General features: G+C 32.3%; 1 non-coding gene across 1 annotated transcript; it reads left to right on the top strand.

Moving 5' to 3' along the window:
• The first annotated feature begins 1,161 nt into the window (after positions 1-1,161).
• Positions 1,162-1,235, top strand: Trnat-agu. The gene has a single exon. It is a non-coding gene; the product is annotated as a tRNA-Thr (tRNA).
• The last annotated feature ends 6,310 nt before the right edge of the window (positions 1,236-7,545 follow it).

The raw sequence follows: 7,545 nt of genomic DNA, 5'->3' as shown, positions 1-7,545 counted from the left end.
TACTTTTTTGGATCGGCAAAATAGATTTTTAGCTGTGGGATTTTGAATTCACTATAAACATATAACGTAAGTAATTTCAATAACTTTTAACCTTTAATAAAAATGTCTGAAGCGACCTATTTTGTATGGTATAATTTATATGTGAAGATGTTTAGAAGTTTGACAGCAGACGATTACTGTTTGATGTCTAAAAATAGAATCTCAAGGAAATTCCTCGAGGATTCCTTTGTTGACATAATTCATAAAGTAGTTCCGGCTATATAGCCAAAAATAGTGCTAAACTGAGATTCGTGGTGCTATGAATGCCAGTTTTTATCGTCACGTGATACGAATTTGACCAATCCAAGGGTTTATAATAAAGGGATTTTTAGAGATTGGAATTATACCCAAATGACTAAATAAAATGTTATCAGCGAGTTCATTGCCCTCATAAATATAAATAGATACAAGAATTGTGTTTCTATGTTAACTGGGAGTCAAAATATATGTAAAATATCCCACAATGATGGCCATTTTGAATTTCAAGATGGCCGCCATGATCAAATGACTGAAAAAAAATGCTACTAATGGATTTCTAATTCTGGATAGTCTTAAGAATAAAAAGAAATACATTTTACTGACTTGAGCAAAAAAAAATACAAATTTACATAACTGCCTGGACTACAGAGCGAGTTTTAACGACTCCATGGGTAGGTGTAAGACCACTCTCTCACTAACAACTAAACCTTTGTCATGGACACACAGCCCGAACAGTTGAAGTGTGTGCCCAGGACAGCGTGTTTGAACTTTAATTGGATATAAGCACGAAAATAAGTTGAAGAAAGGAATGATTGGATAACCGTTACTTGTTAGTGTTGTATACATACATGTATATACAATTAGGGCACCCGGACCCTGTTGTAGGGACAATAAGTGGGTGTGCATTGGAGAAGTGGCCTGTATGCGAAGTGATTGCTGAACGATAGAAGCATATTATCATATTAAAATTCACCGGGTTAAAATTTAATGTGCACCTAACATTAAATAGCTGATTAAACATGGCTATGCGTGCATTTGGTGACACGTGTGACAGGACTGGTCATATCATGTATCAGCTGGTTAGTAAATTCCTATGATTTGATTTGAACTAGTAGCCATGTGCAAGCTAAAGAAAACAAGCAAGGCTCTATAGCTCAGTTGGTTAGAGCGTCTGCCTAGTAAGCAGAAGGTCGAGTGTTCGAATCCCTCTGGAGCCTTTATTTTTTATTTATCAATTTTATAATAGTTTACTTATTGTCCCTACAACAGGGTCCGGGTGCCCTAATCCAGCGCCATAATGTATATGAAAATATAGATTACATTAAATAAATGATATGACCTTGTAGCGACCGGACGCACTGCTACACATGTGCAGTGTGTAACCTTTTTTTTTTTTTTTTTTTAAACCCACAGCACCCTTGTCTGTGCACTCACACACAGACGTACACACATACAACGTTTAAAGTTTGTTTTTGTTTAACAACACCAGTAGGCCAGGTCAGGTCATAGGGTTTAACATGCACATTCAGAACAAGCTGATGTAGCGCACGCCTGTCATGGGCTCAAGTTCTTACGTAAGCAGCACTTAGCACTGAAGGAACACTGAAGATCGGTTGTTGTGGCCGAGGTAAACGAGGTGAAAGAGGCGGAGATTAATTTTGAAAAGTTTCTCACTATGAGAATTAAAGCCAAAAAGTTTAACTAATTTTTTTTTTGGCGTTAATTCACTGGCTAGCAGGAACGTCATGTCCAGGGAAAAGGTTCTCACAACACAGTTACACCCGTGTTGAACCCGGACAAACTACACAAAAGGCCAAGTGTGGTGGCGACTGGAAAAGTTTAATGTAAGGGAGAAAAATCAGCTGAGAGTAGTCTTAAGAAGGACACGGACACCATGGAAACTGCAACAGAAAATACAGAAACTGACTCTGCAGTTGACAACACGCAACAGAGGACTTGGCGTCGGTCACGCTTGGTTAAACGCCTGGCTGACGACTCGATTTGGAGTGTAGTCACAACGAGGAAACAAAAAGAGACAAGCTGCGCTAGGTAAAAGTGTGGATGATTGTGTGAATAAGCGAAGCATGAATGAGAGGGAGAATGTTGGTAAGCTTTAAAATGTTTGAAGTGGATTGTATTATGAATTTCTTTTTATTTACAATGTTGGTATTGTCTTTAAATGTTAAATTATTTGAGAGATATTATGGCTTCCGGTTTGGGTTTCGTCGTGGGTGGACGTGTTTCACCTCGGCTCCCGTGTGGAAAGTTTTGAAAAAGTTTTTTTTACATTTTTGCCAGTCTGTCTGGTTTACGTTTTTCGGAGAAGAGTGTAGCTATGAGTAGAGGAGGAGATATGGAGAGTGGAGAAAAGAAGAATATGACATACAAGAAAGAATGCACAGTGGTAGTTCATGTTGGAGATAATAGGAAAATGGCCGCCGGTGAGTTAATTGCCTTTTTAAGTGAGCATGTTGGGGATGTTATACACGCATGTGTACCTAAAGGACCAGATCGATATGAAATAACTGTTGATGATGTTGTGCAAGCAAGAATAATTGCGGATAATGAATCTTTGGAATTCAATGGATCAAAGTTGAAGGCGAGGTTGTTGCACTCAGAGAGTGTTGTTGTGTCTTTTCTACATTTGCCGGCCTATATTGCTGATGAAGAAATAGAAGAAAGGTTGAGATCGTTAAATATAGAGTTGGTTTCTCCTATTTATCGAAGATTTTATAAAGGTACTCGTATTGCTGATGGAACTCGGTATGTTCGTGTAAAATTCCCGCCTAACATAAGGAGTTTGCCTTATTCGATGAAGTTCAAAACAGTGGAGGGGGTGGAGTATTTTCGAGTGCTTCATGATAATCAGTTGAAGGTGTGTTACAACTGCATGTCGGACAGTCACGTTATAAAAGATTGCCCTGATATTGTGTGTAATTTCTGCAAGGAAAAGGGACATTACGCGAAGAACTGCAATAAAACTTTTCTTTGTGACAAATGTGGTAACAAGGAGGAAGAGTGTGTGTGTAGCGTGCATGAAGATGACAGTGAGTGGATTGATGCCAGTGACAGTGAAAATGATGCAATGAATGAAGACGTGCATGAAAGCCAAGTGACAGTTGAAAAGGCTACGCGGGAAAAACATGCAGGTGATAATAAAGATAAAACACCAGTTTCGTCGAACTTGGACAAACAGCACACAAAGATTGAATTAAAAGCCGTGAAATTGAGTGGTAGTAGTGACAACAAGGACGCTGATACAATAGCAAAAGAAATTGACAATTCTCAACAACGAAAGCCATCGCGTCGGTCACGGTTGGTCAAGCGCCCTGCAGATGAGGCAGTCTGGAGTACTGTGTCAACAAGAAAACAAAAGAGACAAGCCGCGCGTGCAAAAGGTGTGGATGAGAGTTTAAAAGAGAGAAGAATGAGTGATTGTGTGAGTGTGGATAAGAATTAACAATGGCTTATTTAATGTACTTGTTTCTTATTACAATGCTGTTATTGTCTTTAAATGTAAATGGATTGAGGGATATTGATAAATTAAATTCAGTGTTTGCAAATATTAAAAGTAGACATGCTAATGTTATTTTTCTGCAGGAAACATTTTGGGATAATAATTTTATTGAAAGATATAAACACTTATGGGATGGGAAGATATTTTATAATAATTGTCCATATAAAAATAGAAGAGGGGTGGCAATATTGATTTCTAAAGAATGTCCTTATAAATTTACTTTTAATAGTTGCGACACTGAAGGCAGAATTTTAAAAATTAATGCCAAAATTGATAATGATGAATTTAGTTTCATTAATGTATATGCGCCAAATAATATTGATGAAAAGGTTTGTTTTTTCAATGAATTAAATAATTTTGTGAATAATAAAAATACAATAATGGCTGGAGATTTTAATGAAATATTTGATCCATCTTTAGATCTTGGTATTAATAATACAACTTTCAGTTTGAAAAGTAGCAATATATTAAAATCTTTTCTAGGTGATTTTAATTTGGTTGATATTTGGCGTCATAGGAATCCAGGAAAGAGAGAGTTCAGTAGATCACAGATTGTTGAAAATGTTTTAAAACAATCTAGAATTGATTTCTTTTTACTTTCTAGGAATATATTACAGTTTGTCATTAACTCATACATATCCTATACTGCTTTTAGTGATCATGATTTTGTGTCTCTTAAACTTGATTTTTCTCGTGTTGAGAGGGGTCAAGGTATATGGATTTTTAATAATGAATTATTGCAAGATGAAAATTTTTGTAAAGATATTACTGATGTTATTAAGAATGAGTGTGATTGTCCTTTGTTTATGACTGAGCCTCTTGTTTGGTGGGATAATTTAAAATTTAAAATGAAAAAATGTGCAACTTATTTTGCTATCAATAGGCGTAAATTAGAAAATGATAAATATTATTTCATCCAAAATGCTTTGAGACGGGAATATGCTAAATTAGCTATAAATAAACAACATGATTTAACATATTTAGTAACCTTACAAGATGAATTACAATTAATAGAAAAGTCTAAGTGTAATGGTGCGATGCGTTTGAGATCTAAAGTACAGTGGCATTTAGAATCTGATAAAAATACATCTTTTTTTCTTAATTTAGAAAAAACGAAACAGGAATCAAATTCAATTAAAGAACTTAATACAATTAAAGGATTGTCAAGGAAAACTGAAGATATACTAGAATGTGCTCATGATTTTTATTCTAAATTATATACCCAAGATGATATTGACTTAGATAAAGAAGAATATATTTTAAATTTAATAACCAATAAAATAACTGAATCTGAAAGTGAAAATTGTGATAAAGATATTTTGATTGAAGAATTAACGAATGCGTTGAAAAGTATGAATAAAAATAAATCTCCTGGTATGGATGGTCTAACGGTTGAGTTTTATGTCAAATTCTGGGATATTTTAAAGCCTTTGTTTCATAAAGTTGTTATGTCAGTTCAAAATGAAGATCATTTATCACGTAGTATGAAAAAAGGGATTATTAGTCTTTTTTACAAGAAAAAGGGAGATAAAACTAATCTTAAAAATTTTAGGCCCATAAGTCTTTTAAATGTTGATTACAAAATCATTTCTAAAGTTCTTTCAAATCGTCTAAAGTTAGTAATATCAAATATTATTTCCCCTGAACAAACATGTTGTGTTCCAGGTAGAGATATAGTTGACAACATTATGTCAGTACGTGATGTTATTGATTTTGTAGATATAAATAAAACAGAGGGTTTTTTAATTAAAATAGACCAAGAGAAGGCGTTTGATAGGGTTTCACATAGTTTTATAGTTAAAGTCTTGAATAAATTTAACTTTGGTAATAAATTTATTTCTTGGATTAAAATTCTGTATAATGATATTAAAAGTAGTGTAAAAATCAATGGTCATTTAACGCCTTTTTTTCCAGTTACTAGAGGTGTTAGGCAGGGATGTCCAATTTCAATGATGCTTTATATAATTGTTGCCGAACCTTTAAATAATTTATTAAAAAGTCAACAAGATATTAAAGGGATAAAAATAAATAATGAATTTAATTCTTTATTATTTCAACATGCTGATGATACTACTATCACTGTACAAGATGCTCAGTCTGTTGAGGTGGTTTTTCACACTGTCGATTCATTTTGTCGTGCTACGGGTGCAAAAGTTAATATTGAAAAATCAGAAGTACTTTGTATTGGTAAAGCTGTGGAAAAAGATTTCTCATTTAATATTCCTGTTGCTATTAATAAAGATTGTGTCCAAATTCTTGGCATTTATTTAGGACCAAATAAAACTTTGTGCGAAAGATTGAACTGGAAAACAAAAATTGAAAAAATGAAATCATTAATTAACATGTGGAAACAAAGAAAACTTACTTTAAATGGTAAAGCGACAGTGTGGAATACCTTATTAACTTCTAGATTATGGTATATAATTAATGCAATTCATGTTCCTAGGTGGGTTGAACAAGAAATTCAGAAGTTGTTTTGTAAATTTATGTGGGATGATAAAATACCATTAATAAAATATTCTACAATTATTGGGAGTAAAAGTTCAGGTGGGCTTAATATTCAAGATATCTCTTTGAAGAAAATCGCTTTTCGTATTAAATTATTAAAGAAGTATTTTAATAATGATTTCAGTTCTGTTTGGAAACATACAATGTCTGAATTTCTTGGTAAATATATGAATATGAACTTATCTTTTAATATATTTAATATGGTTTTTGATGAACCAGCTTTGGCTACCATTAACTTTTTTTATGCTGAGGTTTTGTTAGCATGGGACAATATTTCAAAGCGTGAACGCTTTTTCCCCTTAGAATTAGATCAAATATTGTCTCAGCCAATATTTCATAATCCATTTATTAATTACAAAAATAAATTATTATGTTTTAATTCTTTTATTGAAAGTGGTATTATAACTGTGGCTGATATTGCATATGAAGTTGTACCGGGATTTTTACCGGTATCTGCAATTGTTGAAATTATTAAAGAAAAATATCCTGATATGTTGGCAGCAGAAATTTCTACTGCTTATTATGTAATTCTGAACTCGCTTCCTGATGAATGGAAACAGGCTATTTTAAATAATATTAAAAATTCGTCACAAGTTAAAGATTTGTTTTTGATTAATAATAATGAAAAAATAAATGTAAGTAAATTTAATGTTAAATTAATATATTCTTTATTAATTTCACAAAATTTTAAATTACCTTCTTGTTTAGAAAAATGGCACGATTTGGGTTTTGTTATAGATTGGAAGCCAGTTTGGAAAATTATACATTACTGTGATAAGACTTCGGAATTTGTTGACTTGGATTTTAAGATTGCTCATAACATTATTTTCACATACTCTAAATTATTTAAATATGGCAAGGTATCATCTAGCCAATGTCCTGTTTGCTTTAAAGAAGAAGAAGATATGTGTCATTTATTGTTGTATTGTGATGAACTTTGTGATTTAATTTCTATTTTTCATGAATTATGTATTTATATGTTTAAGGATACTGGTTTTTCTTTACAATTATTGAAAAAAATGTTGCTTTTCGGGTGTTATTTTAAAATACAAAAATGCTCAAAAGAATTCATCAATGCTTTGCTCTCAATATATAGAATATCTGTTTTCAAGAGACGTTTAATAGCGGAATCAAGGGGCGTAAATATTAATATTGTTAAGTTTTTTCAGCATTATTTACGTCAATACTTCCTAATACTTTTCAATCAATATCGCTTTAATAATAAATCTTCTGCATTTATTAATAAATATATAAAAAATAATATTTTTCTTGATCTAAATAAAGATGAATTGGTTTTCAAATACCCACTTGAAAACTGAATTTTAGATTTAGTATTTATCTTTAAAATTTAACATTATCTTATTAGATCGATATCCCTCAATTTTTTTAATGTTTGTGTGTGTTTGTGTGAATGTGTGTGTGCGTTTGTGGCAAATGCGTGAATGGTTCTATGTGTGTGAATATGTGTGAATCTTTTTATAATTTTTATTTGTATATTTTAT

Source organism: Gigantopelta aegis, unplaced genomic scaffold (genome assembly GCF_016097555.1).
Source record: "Gigantopelta aegis isolate Gae_Host unplaced genomic scaffold, Gae_host_genome ctg6782_pilon_pilon, whole genome shotgun sequence".
In the NCBI taxonomy this organism is placed as follows: Eukaryota; Metazoa; Mollusca; class Gastropoda; order Neomphalida; family Peltospiridae; genus Gigantopelta; species Gigantopelta aegis.
Note: the sequence above shows the minus strand (reverse complement) of the source record. Positions and strands in the feature narration are given on the sequence as shown.